General features: G+C 42.9%; 1 protein-coding gene across 2 annotated transcripts in view; it reads left to right on the top strand.

Moving 5' to 3' along the window:
• VMP1 (vacuole membrane protein 1) overlaps positions 1-16,534 on the top strand; it is an 87,916-nt gene that overhangs the window by 44,361 nt on the left and 27,021 nt on the right. The gene's annotated exons all lie outside the window — the stretch shown is intronic.

Here is a 16,534-nt window from a genome sequence, read left to right as displayed (position 1 = left end):
TTGTGTCTGACAAACCTAGTTTGGATGAAGTTGAGAACTTTGATAATTTCAAATAGAAGGAAACAGAAACCTAATAAAAATAACCTTGTTTCCAAAAGAAAAAACCCAACAGGAAGAGCATGGGAGAGAAATGAAAATCATTTGCCTTACTTGATTTTGGAAGGCATTTTCAGGTTTTTTCAAGCTTCTGATGTTGGCATGAGAGTGGCAATGCCCTTCTAGGCTTTAGTTTTTTATGTTTGTTATTTAATTTGGGGGTGGGAGTGATGTGTGTCATTGTGCCTATGTGTAGATCAACGGGCAGCTTGACTACCTTCCACTGAGTGGGTCCAAGAGCTCAAACGCAGGTCCTCAGGCTTGGTAGCTAACACCCTTACATGCTGAGCCATCCCACTGACCTAAGAGAGGGTCTCTTACTTGTCCTCGAGCTCACCAGGTAGGCTAATTGGCTGCCCAGTGAACCCCAGGGTCCACTTGTCTGGACCTCCCTAGCACTGGGGTTGTAGGTATGAACCACCATACTGAGCTTTCACATGAGTGCTGAGGAGCCTCATGCTTGCAGTATGTCTTTTGCCGGCTTTACCACTTGAGCTGTCTCTCCATCTCTGGGTTATTTTAAAATAGGAATTGTTATATTGTCAGTTATCTGATTAACTGAGTAACACAACCACCCTATTAATGGTTAATGTTCCAAACAAGAGCTCCTATCTGTCGTGCTTGTGGACATGTTGAGTGCCTTGTCTCTATAAAATACTTTTCAGAGATCTTGTCTGCACCGCTCCCGACATCGGCTAGACCAGCAGACTATGACTCATTTCATTCTTGGCAATTTTTATTTATGGATAATGCATTTCATACGCTTATTGCCCTTGAAACGCTCAGTTTCAAGAACTCAGACCTGCAATATCATGAAATAACACAGTAGTCATGCTTTGTCTTTTGTCTATAATTGGAGTTCTTGAATTGGACTCCAACCAATTAGTCTTTACTTACCCACTGAGAAAGTAATAATCTTCCATGCTTCTTGAATGGTCCTGATTATTTGTGCTGCTTCTGATTGGATCTTTCTAATTCAACTTCAGCTTTCTTAGATAAGGTACAATTGGGGTGTTTTTGTCCTTCTTGGCTTTATGCCAGTAATTACAAACATGATTTTAGGATAAACTATACATTTTTTATTCCTTAACTTCATACTTACTAATCTTGAAAGTGAATAAAGCAAACTATATGTATTCTATTTCATGTCCTTTAAATCAGAAGTTATATACCCATGCCTCCTGCTTCTTGCTGTGCTAAAGGTTGAATCCAGGGCCTTGTTCACTGTTGGACAGATACTTTACCACTGAGCTACCTCCCAGCCTGCTGGCTCTGTAAGAACATTCTGTTTAAATGCTTACTTAAATGCAGTTGTATTGTCTGTTGCCATACAAACTAGAAAATAATCTAGTAAAACAATAAGAAAAAAAATTTTAACTTGTACATGATAACTATGGTTTTCTTACTAATTTTTTCTAAAAAATCAATAAAAAACCTGTATATTAAACAGTTGACTAAATCACCTTGCCACACTGAACTAAAGAGGTATTTTTCCTGGTTTTTTAGTGGTGTTTTGTTTCGGGTGGTTCTGCAACTTTGTTTGAGGTTCAGCAGGTTAGTTCTCATCCACACTGGCTGGCTGTAGAGTTTGAACGTGGTAACAAAGAGGTTGCCAATGTGCATAGCTTGTTCTGTGAGCCCTCATCCTCATCACATTGGACAAACGTACATGGATGCAGCATGCAACGTTCCTTATTCATTTAACCCAGCTGACTTCAGTGCTTCTGCCATCCGTGTGCACATTGTGAGTTCCCATCTCCTCTTTGATTGAACGAGTTCTTTGATTGAACGAAGGCCAGGCTTCCTGGAGCCGACTCCATGTTTTGTAAATGCGGAGTATATGTTCTCGGGCCACCATCTCGTTGATGGCAGAACAGCTCTTCTTCTTGCCATCCTCTTGGTGGGAGCCATTCTGCTGGCTGGGCACAGGGGGTCCCATTTTGTTTTCAGTAGACAAAATATTTTACTGTATTACCCAGGTTGGACCCAAACTCTTGGTTTCAATTAAATCTCCTACTTTCTTTCTCTAGTAGCTGGTGGTATTATTCCAGTGCACCTGGCTTATCCCTGGTGTGAGTAAGGAATCACACTCAAGAGCACAGGGCCAGTCAGGAGCAGTGGAGCACGCCTGTAATCCCAGCACTCGGGGGCGGGGGTTACAGATGTGAGTTAGAGCCTGATGTACAAGCCAGGACAGCCAGGGCTACACAGAGAAACCCTGTCTCTTAAAAACAAAAGCAGAAACAAACACAAAGAACATAGGGCTAGTGAGTAGCACAGTCAAAGCCCAAGCCCATTTTCTGCCTCTGGAGATTAACATTGGGTTTACCAATTTTCACTCTGCTTCATGCTATGAAAGATGAAGAGCCAGGGGCTGGGGAGGCAGCTCAGTAGTTAACAGCACTTCCTGTCCGTGCGGAGGTCCCCTGGTCATTTCCCAACACCTACATTAAGCATTTCTCAGCCACCTGTAACTCTAACTCCGGGGAATCCAATCAAGACTGGTGTGGGCCAAGTACTAAGACCCTATCTCAGAAAACAAAATGTGAAATAAAATCCTTAAGCACTAAAATAGTTCTATATATGATGTGATGTAGGATCCCAATTTCTCTCCATAACTAGTTATTTTTCTGACACTTCTTCCAAATGAATTTTAGTTTTACTTTTCTGTGGTCTAGGGCTTACTCCAAGCCTTGCACGTGCCGACTGAGTCCTCTGTTACTAAGCTTTAACCCTCAGCCCTCTTCTTTGTTATTTATTTTGAGATGCTGTCACACTAGTTGCCCAGGCCGGCCTCCACCTCACTGGGTAGCCCTGGCAGGCCTTGCACCTGCTTTCTTTCTGCCTCAGACTCCTGAGTAGCAGGGATTACAACCCTTTACCACCAGCCTGACTTCCAGATGACTTAATTTTGTCTCACATTGTGGCTAAGTAAACATTTATGGCGTAGTCTAGACATGCTAGCCTGGTCTACCGACATGCTAGCCAGGTCTACCTTCCATAGTGCAGTCTTTGTGGTGGTTTAAAAGTTGTTTAGCAGTCACAGGAGAATGAGGACATTGAACTAGAATTTGTTTGTTGGACACATATAAAATTTGTAGCCTGATAGAACAGCTAACAGGGAGAAGAGGACCAGGCCGAATGAAAACAGTAAAGTAAAGGGAACAACTGAAAAACAGTATTTAAAAATTGTCTGGAATCTGTTTTGTTTTGTTTTGTTTTTAGTTCTTGAAGGTAAAGTACTTTAGTGACATAAATTTATCAGGAGGAAGTCTAAATAAATGTGCGTGCACACAAAACCGTGGCACGAGATGGTTTGTCACATGCTCTCCAAGTGGGTTAAAGGGAACATGTAGATTTTACTAGGAAATTGTTGCTCAGTAATAGTGTTCACGCTGTGTATTTACTTAAATTCTACTTCTGAGTAATGTTTGGACTTCATGTAATAGCTGTTGTGAGAGAAAGAACATTAAGTGTTGACTTATATTCCAATTCCTAATAATTACCTCATTTATTTTGGGAGTACTATATTGAGATTAGCTGGTGTTTTTCCACTAAACTGACTTCCTTTTGCTCCTGGATTTCTTTTCTTTTTCTTTTTTTTTTAAAAAAAAAGGTTTATTTACTTTTATTATGTATACAGTGCTCTGCCTGCATGTACACCTGCAGGCCAGAAGAGGGCACCAGATCACATTACAGATGGCTGTGAGCCACCATGTGGTTGCTTGGAATTGAACTCAAGACCCCTGAAAGAGTAGTCAGTGCTCTTAACCTCTGAGCCATCTCTCCAGCCGACTCCTGGCTTTCTCTCCTGTTCTTTCTCTATATCTGTGGGAGTAGGCATTAGTAAGTGTAGCTTTCAGTGGCCTTGACCATCCAGTGTTTCAAAAGTTAAGTTCTAAGTTAGGTTGGTTATGTTGGTCTGTATGTAACCCTGCTGGTGTTGAGAAGTCTAAGGCAAAAGGATCACAAATTCAAGGCCAACCTAGGCATCTTAGTGAGACCCCATCTCAAAATAAAAGGTCTAGGGTGGAGTGCTACTTGACACACAAGAACAAAGATCTGTGTTCAGTGCCAGTTCAGTGCTTCCTTGTCCCAAGTTATATTCTAGATGGCTCTTCATGTGCTTTGTGAACAATTTCATGCAAGATTTTATCATTCTCTCTATGATCATCCTTTTATGCTTTGTTCCTCGCATCTGTAACTTGTTTTGTAATTGTTTATCTCTATTATATAGGTATTTTGCCTCCGTGTATATCTGTGCACCACATGGGAGCCAGGTACCCAGAGAGGCCGGAACAGGGTGTTAGATACCCTGGAACTAAAGTTACAAAACATTTTTAAAGACAAGACATTTTTTGGTTTTGGGATTTTTGAGATGCATATAGTACACCTTAAAAAAAAGTGGGTCCTGGCAATCGAGCCTCTGAGCCACTTCTCCAAGCCCCATCTGTAACCTTATTGTCGTCCTTATAGTTGCCTCAAGTTAAAATTTGACTTTTTTCAGTTCATTCCCCAGTACCAAGGGAAAAAAAATATATATATACATACATACATACATACATACATACATACATACATACATATATATATAGAGAGAGAGAGAGAGAGAGAGAGAGAGAGAGGTCACGAATACCCCTCCAGTAGAGTCTGTATGACAAATACCACATGTCCTGAGGCTACGACCCCCAAAAGAGGAGAGTCTCCTGGACTGGGGCTGATGTTTCTGCCAAGAAAAATTGAATCACAGCTCTTTTCTCTCATTGTGCTGAAATCTGTTCTTTTCTTAATTCTACTTCACTCCCAAATCAGGACTTTTCAGCCATGAACGCTGCTGTGAGGCGACCCTGACTTGGGGCTGCAGCCAGGGACTGTCCAGGTCCAGAGGAGTTCCACTTCACTTCCAATTATTTTTAAAAACATGACTAAAAATTAATCATTAGTTAATAAGTTGTTTTATGGCTTACAAAAAATAGAGTATTTCCAAAAATTCCAAATAATGGCACTCAGATATCACAAAAGAAAACTTAAAAAGAAAAAACTGTGTTGGCACACAGGTGCTGGGCATAAGTTTTGTTAGGGAGAGAACATTAACCCTGGACAAAGGAAACACATGCATTTGATATCAAGCCAATAACTTAAAAGTGATGACGTCTTTTCTGTGTGTTCTGCACACTGTATTGTTACATTCAGAGTTATAATTCAATATACGACAACACAGTAACTTTACATTCTATACCTGTACTGTAGATACTTGATTACTCACTGACTTCCTTAAATCTACTCTGTAAAAAATGTAACCACAAGCCCCCCTGCTTTTAAAATAAATGTTTAAAAACTTAGGCTGCTCTCTGGGTGTGGTGGCGCACGCCTTTAATCCCAGCACTCGGGAGGCAGAGGCAGGCAGATCGCTGTGAGATTGAGGCCAGCCTGGTCTACAAAGCGAGTCCAGGACAGCCAAGGCTACACAGAGAAACCCTGTCTCGGAGAAAACAACAACAAAAAACCTTAGACTGATTAACTACAAAATATATTCAGATACAGACTCGATCTTGAGTTTTGTTTCTGTTTGTCAACCGCCTCATCTCTGCCCACCAACGCTGCAAAAACTCCCGATCCCAAAGACCTATCCCCGACTGAGCCTGTCCGTAGCAGAGAGAGATTGCTTAGCAATTGAGAGCACTAGTCTCTTCCAGACTGTCTGAGATCAATTCCTAATACCCAAATGACTGCTAACAACCTTCTAGAACTCCAGTTCCAGGACATCTCACGCTCTCATCACCTGGCTTCCTTGGGCACTGTGTGCAAATGATGCACAGACATACATGCACACAAAACTCTCCCCCTCACATACACTTACTCTGGATGTGGTCACCTGGCTTTCTGGAAGCTCAAGCAAGGTGCAAGTTTGAAGCTAACCTGTGGTAGGATGACACCCTGTCTAAAATAAAGCATTTTTAAGAAGAGAGATGATTCGGTGGTTAAGAGCACCAGCTGCTCTTTCAGGATCAATTTCCAGCACCACGCAGTAGCTCACAACAGCTGATAACTCATTTGCAGGGTATTCAATACCCTCTTCTGGCCTCCGAGGCAACTGGTACATAAGTGGTACGCAGAAATGACTCAGTGGTTAAGGGCACAGATTGCTCCTTCATGAGGACTCATGTTCGATTCCCAGTGCCCGCATTGTGGCTCACAGCCATCTGTTCCTCCAGTTCTTAGTGATCCAACACCCTCTTCTGGCCTGTTCAATTACCAGACACACAGATGGTACACATACATACGTGTAGGCAAAATAATCATGCATGTAATATAAAGGAGATTTTTAAAAAGAGAAATGCATACAGGCAAAAATAAAATAAAAATTGAAAAACAATGACAGAGCCAGGCAGTGTTGCTGCAGGCCTTTAATCCCAGCACTTGGGAGGCAGAGGCAAGTAGATCTCTGTGAGTTCGAGGCCAGCCTGGTCTACAATGTGAGTCTAAGACAGGCAAGGTTACACACAGAGAAACCCTGTCTTGAGCCCTCACCCCCTGCAAAAAAATAAATAAATAACAGGATAATATCTCAGTCATTTACCTCTCTCTGCGGTCATCCTAAGAGAGTGATCGACTTCCACAGCATCCTCACCATCTCTCTGCTCCTTTGCTTCTGAATGCCTACTTCAAACTGGTTAACTTTTCTGGTGGCTTCTTTTTTTTTTTTTTTGGAAGATTTATTTATTTATTATTATGTATACAGTGCTCTGCCTGCACGTACATCTGTAGGCCAGAAGAAGGAGGGTATCAGATGACATTACAGGTGTTTGTGAGCCACCATGTGGTTGCTGGGAATTGAACTCTGGACCTCTAGAAGAGCAGACAGTGCTCTTAACTGCTGAGCCATCCCTCCAGCCTCCTCTAGTGGCTTCTTTTTTGTTTGTTTATTTGTTTTTTGAGACAGGGTCTCACTGTGTATCCTTGGCTGTCCTGGAACTTTATAGACCAGGCTGGCCTCGAACTCACAGCAATCTGCCTGCCTCTGCCTCCCGAGTGCTGGAATTAAAGGTGTGCGCCACCACCGCCCGGCTTCTAGTGGCTTCTTAATTGGCTTGTTCTTTACTAATTTTCACCCTAATTTTTTTTTCCCATACTAACCAAAAAACCAAAACAAAACAAACCTTTCTGAACAATACCCTGCTCGTGGAATTCTGCTGCTCGTGGATAGGGATGGAGCTCTGTTGGTAGAGCTGCTCAGGGATAGGGATGGAGCTCTGTTGGTAGAGCTGCTCAGGGATAGGGATGGAGCTCTGTTGGTAGAGCTGCTCAGGGATAGGGATGGAGCTCTGTTGGTAGAGCTGCTCAGGGATAGGGATGGAGCTCTGTTGGTAGAGCTGCTCGTGGATAGGGATGGAGCTCTGTTGGTAGAGCTCTCACCTAATGCTAACAGGAGACACATGCAATCCTGACACACAGGAGGTGGGAGCAGGAAGCTCAGAAATTCATCCTCTACTACATAAAGCTTGAGACAGCCTGGCCATCAAAAGAAAAAAGAGCTTGACTATTCAGAAATACTTAGCTTTTGCTCAAATTGTATACATTGTGGAATCCAGGCCATGTGACACTTTACTTGGCCCAAACCCACAAAAACATTCTTATGGCTCGCTAGCAGTTTTTTACAGGCTACATTGATTTTTGTTTTGTTGTTGTTGTTGTTTATTTGCTGGTGTTCAATGCTTGGATTGAACATATGCTAGGAAACCTTCTACCATTGAGCTACACAGTTTTCAATTTGCTAGAATACCTGTCTAACGCGTGTCAAATTCCTTCTAAAATAAAGAACTCTACAGTTTAAGTCCAGAACTTGCTACTCTTAGAAAATAAACCCTGATAATTTATTAAACTTGTAAAATCACTACCACTGCGCTGATGAATTAAAATAACTCACCTCCCTTCCCTGCCCCGGGATGCAGCTCTTTCCCACATCTCAAGGATGTCTATCCATAGTTGAGCTGCGTGTGTCAGCCTGCCCCTGCTTACCTATCAAGTTCCGGTGCTGGGGCTTCTCTGGGGTCTCATATGTGATTGGTAGTTCAGTTCATTGGAATATTTTGTTTGTTTCAGACAGCGTCTCACTGTGTGGGCCTGGAACTCACTATGTAGACTGAGAGTTCCTTGAATTCACAGAGAACTATCTGCCTCTGTCCCTGCCCAACAAATGTTGGAATGAAAGGCCCAAACCACCATGCCAGGCAGTTGATTGTTGGTGTTTTATATATCCCTGTGTAGCCCAGGGCAAGTTCCTCGGTCTTTCTGCCTTAACCTCCCACAGCTGGCGTTTGCCACCATACCCGGCTGGGGCTAGGGCCTTTCTTCCTGAAATAATATTCTAAATTTTGGCTTTAGGATTTTTAAAAATATGTATTTGAGCTTTGTCTGTGTGTATATATGTGTACCATTTGCATGCCTGATGTTCTCAGAAGGTAGGAAAGGACTTTGGATCTCCTGAAAGTACAGTTACGGCCAGTTGTGAGCCACCATGAGGATGGCGGGAGTCAAAAACAGGTCCTCTGGAAGAGCAGCAAGTGCTCTTTACCACTGAGCCATCACTCCAGTGCCTTGGAGTTTTAATTCATATTGAATAAAACAACTTTTGTAACTTAATGATTGTGTGCTTAAGCATGCTCCAGGGTCCTAGTTTGAATAACCATCCCTAAAATTGAAGTAACATGAAAATTCTTACAACAATAATTTGTTGGATTCTGGTTTGTTTGTTTTTAAGGTTTTTGGAGGCAGGGTTTCTCTGTGTAACAGTCCTGGCTGCCCTGGACTTCCTTTTGTAGACCAGGCTGGCCCCTGCCTCTACCTCCCAAGTGCTGGGGTTAAAGGTGTGCGCCACCATGACAAGCATTTATTTGTTGGATTCTGTAAGCTACATAACCAAAGACAAGAAGACATTGAAGACATATTAGGGGCAAGGGTGGTAGATCAGTTGTCTGACCTATGGGAGGCAGAGTTTGAAACATAAGGTAGCTCATTTTCTTGATGTACTCAAAGATTATTTTATCAGATACAACAAAGGAAATGGAACACGGCTCTAGCTAGGTTGTGTTATTTTTTGTGTTATAGCTGACACAAGAGAACAGGAATGTGTCCATGTTTACTTAGGAGAGTATGTTTTGGGCCTATCAGATTGCCTAATACCATCTGTTCAAGTGATCTGCCACTTATTTGTCAGTGCAGGATTGCTGACTTTGTAAAGTTTGCTGGGTTAGTGTTGTGCTGTGTTGTTTTGTATTCTTATTATCAGAATCAGAAATGTGAAAGTCTATCTTCACCTCTTAGTGAATGTATCTTGTTTCTCCTGTGTGTTGTAGTTAGCCTGCTTTCCTACTGGCTGTCCTTCACTTCCACCTGCCCTGGAGGGTGGACCTGAGGCTAGGGACAGTTTTACCAGGAAACTACATTCCCAGTCTTGTGTCTTGTTGGCTTTGGCTTGGGTCTGAGGCAGCATCCTAGCTCAGCTGTCCAAGTTGTCTTCTTGTCTCAGCCCCAGCAGCTAGAATTAGAGCCCGTGCCACTAGCTCAGACTCGGTAAACTACTAGTACTGAACATCTCTTTAAAGACCAGTTCATAGTTTCTGTATTTGCCTTATTTCAAGAGAATGTTCTCTTTAATCTGACAATGTTTAAATAAGCTAATATTTACACTTCATCTTTGTATTAAAACTAAATGCCTGGGCTAGAGAGATGGCTCAGTGGTTGCGAGCACTGGCTGCTTTTCCAGAGGACCCAGGATCAATTCCCAACACCCACTTGACAGCTCACAGCTGTTTGTAATTACAGTTCCAGGAGATCCAACACCTTCACACAGACATAGCATGCAAGCAAAACCTACATGAACATTTAATCCCAGCACTCGGGAGGAAGAGGCAGGATGATCTCTTGTGATTGTAAGGCCAGCCTGGTCTACAAAGCAAGTCTAGAACAGCCAAGACTACACAGCGAAACCCTGTCTCAGAGGGTGGGGTGGAGGAAGGGGGTGGGGGGGAACCAGTCTTAAAACCAAAGCTTATCACTTGTTTTGACAAGCAGTGTCATGAATTGTGCCTTTTCTTTTTAGATAGTTAAAGACCAGGTATAAATGAAGGGTTCTTTGGACTTTCTGCTGCTGATAATAGGATGTTTGTTTCATCATTTCAGTTTGGAGGTTGAGGGAAAGCGGCTGATAATAGTTTTGAGACACTCAGCCAGAGTGCTTCAGCAGTCCTCTTCTTTCTGTTGAGCACATTTCCTGTGGAGGGCTTGCAGTTGTGTTCACGGTGTCAGAGCCCGTGGCTGGCTTTTCCCCCTATCAGGTTCTTTTTCATATGAAGATTTATGAAAGAGTTCATGGTGTAGATGATCTGAAACTAAACAGGGGTCATTTTCATATGTTCTTAATGTCATTTATTGCTGGGACCTGTTTTTGACTCTGTTGAACTCTTTTGCTGGTTGTGGTTTGTCTGGCCATCACATGACTTCTCTGAAAATTCCCCCTCCCCTTCATTTCCAGTAAACTGTTTGAGCAGGCGTGAGTCAGAGTGAAACCAGCTTCCCTGTAACCACAGGGCTTGTTAAAGAATTTGTCAACGTGGACTCTAGAGGGTTTGCATTAAGCTTTGCAGCGACTACTACAGTTTGTATTGTGTCAGGGTTTCCTGGGAAAAGCTTCCTCCTTTCAGGAGCTCCTGATTATTTGCCTTAAACTGGTGAAGTATTAGAAATGTTCTGTTGAGGTTCATTATCATTAGAGGCTTTGCCATGGCTGCCGCACCTTCCATAGATCTCCTTTCAGATCCAACCAACCACACCCGGTAACATTTAGGGTTTTGTTGTTTAAGATGACCTACAAATGTGTGCATGTTTGCATGTTTGTCTTTATGTGTGTATGCGCGTGTATGTGTGTCACTTCGTTCATGAAGGGGTCAGAACAGGTTGTTGGATCCCTGGAACTAGAGCCGTCAGTGGTTATAGGCCACCATGTGAGTACTGGAGACTGAGATCTTCTGCTAAGGGAAGAGCAGCCAGTGTTTTCAACTGCTGAACCATTTCTCCCCTGAGTGGTCTCTTAATGAGACTCTGTTATAGAACATCTTAGATACTGGGACAGTTAAGTTTGAGCGCCAAAGGTCATTGCATTTCATTCAGCAAGAAACAGTAACACTCAGAACGTCTAGTGCGGACCTAGAGACATGGCTCAGTGAGAAAGAACACTGGCTGCCCTTCCAGAGGGACCAGCGTTCCATTGCTCGCACTCATCTGCCACCCACAGCTGTCGGTAACTCCGTTTCCAGGCACCTGGCATGCTGCAGGCAAGACACCCATACACACAGAATAAAAACTTTAAAACATTAATGTTCAGTAGTTGTCATTTGAACACTCAGCATGACTTGGGGCTTCTCTTGTTATCTCAAGAAACTTTTTCTTAATACTAAATTGTTCTTTGGCCACTCCCATTCCGTGATCTGACTCTCGGTTTTCTGACTCTTCTTGTACTCATTGATTCCGCGTTAGCGGACAGGAAAGATAGGTGTGACTTGATGTAAGCAGCAGCAGGAGTGGCTGCTCCTGGCTTGTGCCCGAGTCTGTTTATTTTCTGTGTGCTAGTTTATGGATTTTGTTTTTGTTTGGATGCGTGTTGTTGTTTGTTGTTTAGTATGCATTTTGTTTTAGTTTCCTTTTATTTACTCATAGGGGCAGGGGCACGTGTTTGCCTCAGCGTATGTGTAGAGTGAGAAGACAGCTCTTGTTGCACAGTGGGATTCTAGGATTGAGCTCAGGGTATCCGGTTCTGCAGCAAGCACTTCTACACTGAGCCATCTCACTAGCCCTTGTTTTGTTTTTTGTAACTTGATTTCATTTAGCCCAGTGCCAGGATTACAGGCATTTACCACCATTCATGGCTTCCATGTTCGTTCCTGATTTTAACCTTGTCCTCTTCAGTGAGACTTATTTTATTGTTTATGCATATGTGTGTACATACATGTGTTCAGGTACTGGAGAAGGTCAGAAGAGAGTGTTGGAGCCCCTGGAATTGGGGTTACAAGACACATGGTGCTGGGAACTAAACTCCGGTCCTCTGGGAGAGCAGCAAGTGCTCTTTAACCACTGAGCCACCTCCCTAACCCACAGCCAACTGTCTTATTTAAGATATAGAATAAAAACATCTAAATCCAATATCCTAACAATTTTTTTTCTGCTTCCATTTTTATGTGATACATTATGGATAGAAGAAAATGTTCTAGAAAGAGTAGAGAATGATGGCTGTTAAATTTATGTTCTAGCCATACTTCTTAACTCTCGGGGTAAGCTTAATGCGTTAATGATGAAGCAATCCCAATTGAAACCATCTGATTTTTAAATAAAAACAAGAAGTTAATATAACCCAGTCAGTAAGAAAGCACAGTAAGTAATATTTAAGGTTTTTCTTAGTTTGCTTTGGAAATTGGAGTAGAATACTTTTGTTTTGTTTTTCCTTTCTTCTTTTCATCTCTGCACCTGTTTACCGATATAAAAACAATAAGGAGGGAGTAAGCATTGGGTTACCTTTGTTAACTAATTTACAGGTGCTCCTTTTCAGGTTTTGTATTTCAGACACCTTTTGTAAGATGCCTCTAGAAAGTTCGTTGAAGTCTGGACTGGCAGACTGTAATGGCTCTGTGACTTTGCTGATGGGCACCGTTCTCCTAATAAACACAAGGCCCCTCACTAAGCACTCATGGGAGTTGTGGCGTAAGTTCAGAGTTAAACGGTAGGAAGAACAGCGGAATATCTCCTATAGCAAAACCGTGTTGATTTTCAATTAGCCAGGATATTGATTTGTTGTGAGAGATCCGGAAGTTTTGGAGGAGGTACTTTGTTTTGTTTTTGCTAGGCATGTTAGGAATTTATTAGTCTTCTTGCTGTTTTTCCGAGTTTGCATCTTGGTATATAAAAACACAACTGTCCTGATTTTTAAACTGAAGCACTCTGGGCCTACTTTTGATCTCCAGCACTGCAGACAAACACTGGGATGTTGCCCTGGAGAGTGCAATTTAGTGGCAGAGCATATTCTCACTCAGCACCAAATGGCATTTTCATCTGTGACAGACCATGTGTACAACAGTTGTCCCATAACATTGTATATCGGGTGTTATCAAATAAACCCAGTCTGTGGTGTTCATATTGTATAATGATGGAATTACTCAAGTATGCATTTCTCAAGATATGTCTTCATCATTAGGAAGTACATAACTATACTTAAAGTTTCTTTATCCTGTCCCCGTGTCTTGGACGGGGGTTGTTTTGTTTTGTTTTTTAATTTTTAAACTTTGGATTTTTGAGACAGAATTTATGTAACAGCTCTGGCTGTCTTGGGACTTGATCTGTAGACCAGGCTGGCCTTGAACTCAGACATCCGCCTGACTCTCCCTCCCAAGTGCTGGGATTAAAGGTGTGTGCCACCGCTGCCTGGCAGTATTTTTTAATGTGTTTTAGTTAACAAACTACTTTTATCTACCCTTTGGGTTTTTTTAAGGCGAGGTCTTGCTGTATAGCCTTGTTACTTTTGGACAGTGTCTCTCCCTGAATCCAGAGCTAGACTGGTGAACAGCACGCTCCAGTCAAGCTCCGGTGATCCAGCACACAGCACAAGGGCTACCAGTATGCGTGGCTTTTTAGAGCCTGGGGTTTAAACTGCCTTGATGCTTGCTCAGTGGGTACTCTGACCTGCTGAGTCCTCTCCTCAGCCCCTGTACTTGGAAAATATTTGAGCTGCCTACACCTGCACAAAAGTAAATTTGGTGACAGATATATATCTGTATACCAAGAAATCCACTAAACCCTGATCTTGACTCAAAAATAGTTTTATTTTTAGCACTCTGAAATGTTTGCTCTTTGTTGTAAATTACATATAACAACTTTTTCTCATTTTTTTGAAGCAAGGTCTCACTAAATACCAGTATTACATTGTATATGACCACAGCTGCCTGCGTTTGTATTTTTGCATGTTTATTTATTTGTTTGTGCATGTATTTATTGGCAGGGCACGTGCATACATACCACAACTGGCATGTGGAAATCAGCTGATCAGGGATCCCTGAGTTCCTGAGTTCAAGGACAGTCAGGGCTACACAGAGAAACCCTGTCTTTTAAAAAAAAAAAAAACAGAGAGGGAGGAGGGAGAGAAGGAGAAGAGTATGGAGTGAGTGTGGAGGAGGGCGGTGTCTCCATGAGCTGGTCAGCTGATCACCTCTTAAAGATGCTTTCCTCTACACCCTGGCATGGGGATTAAGTTTCTAGCCTGTGGTCTGTGGCAAACCATAGCACACAGTATGTATTTGTGTCATGTGTGTATCTTACAGTTTCATTCTATTCATTAGGAGAGATAGTTCAGTGGTTATTTTAAAGCACTAGCTGTTTTTCTAGAGGACCTGGATTCAGATTCCCAGCACCTCCATGATGCCCACAACAATTAGATAACTGATGCCGGGGGAAAGCAGGCACACATGTGGCTGCACTTAGAACACTCATGTTGGGGTTGGGGATTTAGCTCACTGAGGCCCTGGGTTCAGTCCTCTGCTCTGGGGGAAAAACACTCATGTTTGGTTTGTTTGTTTTTTTTTAATTAAGTTTTGCTTTGTGTGTGTGTGTGTGTGTGTGTGTGTGTGTGTGTGTGTGTGTGTATGTTCCATTGTAACCAGGGTTTTCACAATGAAATTTAGTTTAATGAAATCACACTAGATAATATCAGTGAATATGAATAAGAACAAAAATCTGAATTTTTTTTCAGATTTCTAATTACATTCAGTTTTCATCCCTTAATAACTTGTATTTGTGCACATGCATGTGCGCCTCTTCCTTCTGAGTACTGGGACTAAGACATGTATCACTACACCCAGCTTACTCTGAAGTTTTTAATACTGACTTTGAACCTATTTTGGTATCAAATCCAAGAAGAACACTACTAAGTCAGAATGAGTTTTAGCATACCATCAGTTAAGAAGACAGGTAGGAACTGGGAGTGGTGGCGCATGCCTGCGGTCCCAGCAGAGGCAGGTGGATCGAGGCCAGCCTGGACTACAAAGTGAGTGCAGGACAGGCAAGGCTACACAGAGAAACCCTGTCTTGAAAAGCGAAGGAGGAGGAGGAAGAGGAGGAGGCGGCGGCGGCGGCAGGTAGGGGCTAGAGAGATGGCTCAGTAGTTAAGAGCGTTTGCTTCCCTTACAGAGCGCCCTGGTTCATGTACCAGCACCCTCATCCTGTGGTTCATTACTTTAGCTCCAGTAGGTCTAAAACTCTCTTCTGTCCTGTCACTTGCACATACTTACATGCAGAAACACACACATACACATAATTAAAACCAATAAAAGTGGAGAAGAAAGGCACTCAAGAGCCCACCCTAGCAGGGCTAGCCTGGGGAGGCTGGAAGAAAGAGATCCAAGCACCTGTTGCAGGAGCTACCATGACGGACGGATGTGCGAGGGAGAGCTGGGAAAGATGGAGTATGTGGTGAAGAGATGAAGAGAACATGGAGTCAAGGGGTTCGTACACTAGAGAGAGGTGGAACTGCAGACTCAGTGTTGGTGAGGAACAGACAGCTACGAGGAGACCATGGTGAGCTCCTGGCCTGGGCTGCCAAAAGGGCCATGTTTGGGTTCATGGTCCTATGGCAGCTGGGGTCTGTGTTGATGTCCTAGGCCCAAGTTGCCACTAAAGGCCATGCAGATGTCCCTGGTCTGGACTGCCACCTGAGGCACTGTGCTGAGATGGTCCTGCCCCTCACTGGCCACCACACTTGAGAGAGCTGGCTCCTCTTCTATCCTAGGCAGCACAGTAGAGCAGACCCTGATTTGGGGGGTGGGGGCAAGCCAGCCCAATAGGGCATGAGCATGAGGAAGCTGGCCTCACCCTTAGTCTTCTGTGGGGTATCTTAGGCAAGGGAGAGGTGCTTCAACCAGACCAGTGACTCACTGCACTCAGCCTTTGCAAGTAAAGATACATGAACAAAGGGTGTACAGTGTGACACTGCAACTTCCACAAGATTCTTTTTTTTTTTTATTCCGTCTTATTTTATTTTGTGAGGGAGGTTGAAAAGGCTGAGGACAGATACAAAGGGACTAGGAGATGAGTGGGATTGGGGTACATGATGTGAAATTCACAAAGAATAAAAAGTTAAAGAAATCATCATCATCATCATCATCATCATCATCGTTAAGGCCAGCTGTGGTGGCACATGCCTTTAATCTCAGCACTTGGGAGGCAGAGGCAGGAGGATGTCTGTGAGTTTGAGGCCAGCCTAGTCTACAAAGAGTTCCAGGACTACATGGAGAAACTCTGTCTCGAAAAAAAAAAAAAACTAAATAAATAAATAGATAAATCTTTAAAAACAAAAAGCCAGGTTAGGGGATGGAAAGATGGCTTAGTTAAGAACATTTGC

The sequence above is a fragment of the Acomys minous genome (assembly GCF_964271855.1).
Source record: "Acomys minous genome assembly, chromosome: 12".
NCBI lineage: Eukaryota > Metazoa > Chordata > Mammalia > Rodentia > Muridae > Acomys > Acomys minous.
The sequence above is the reverse complement of the archived record's forward strand: the minus strand, read 5'-3'. Positions and strand labels throughout refer to the sequence as shown.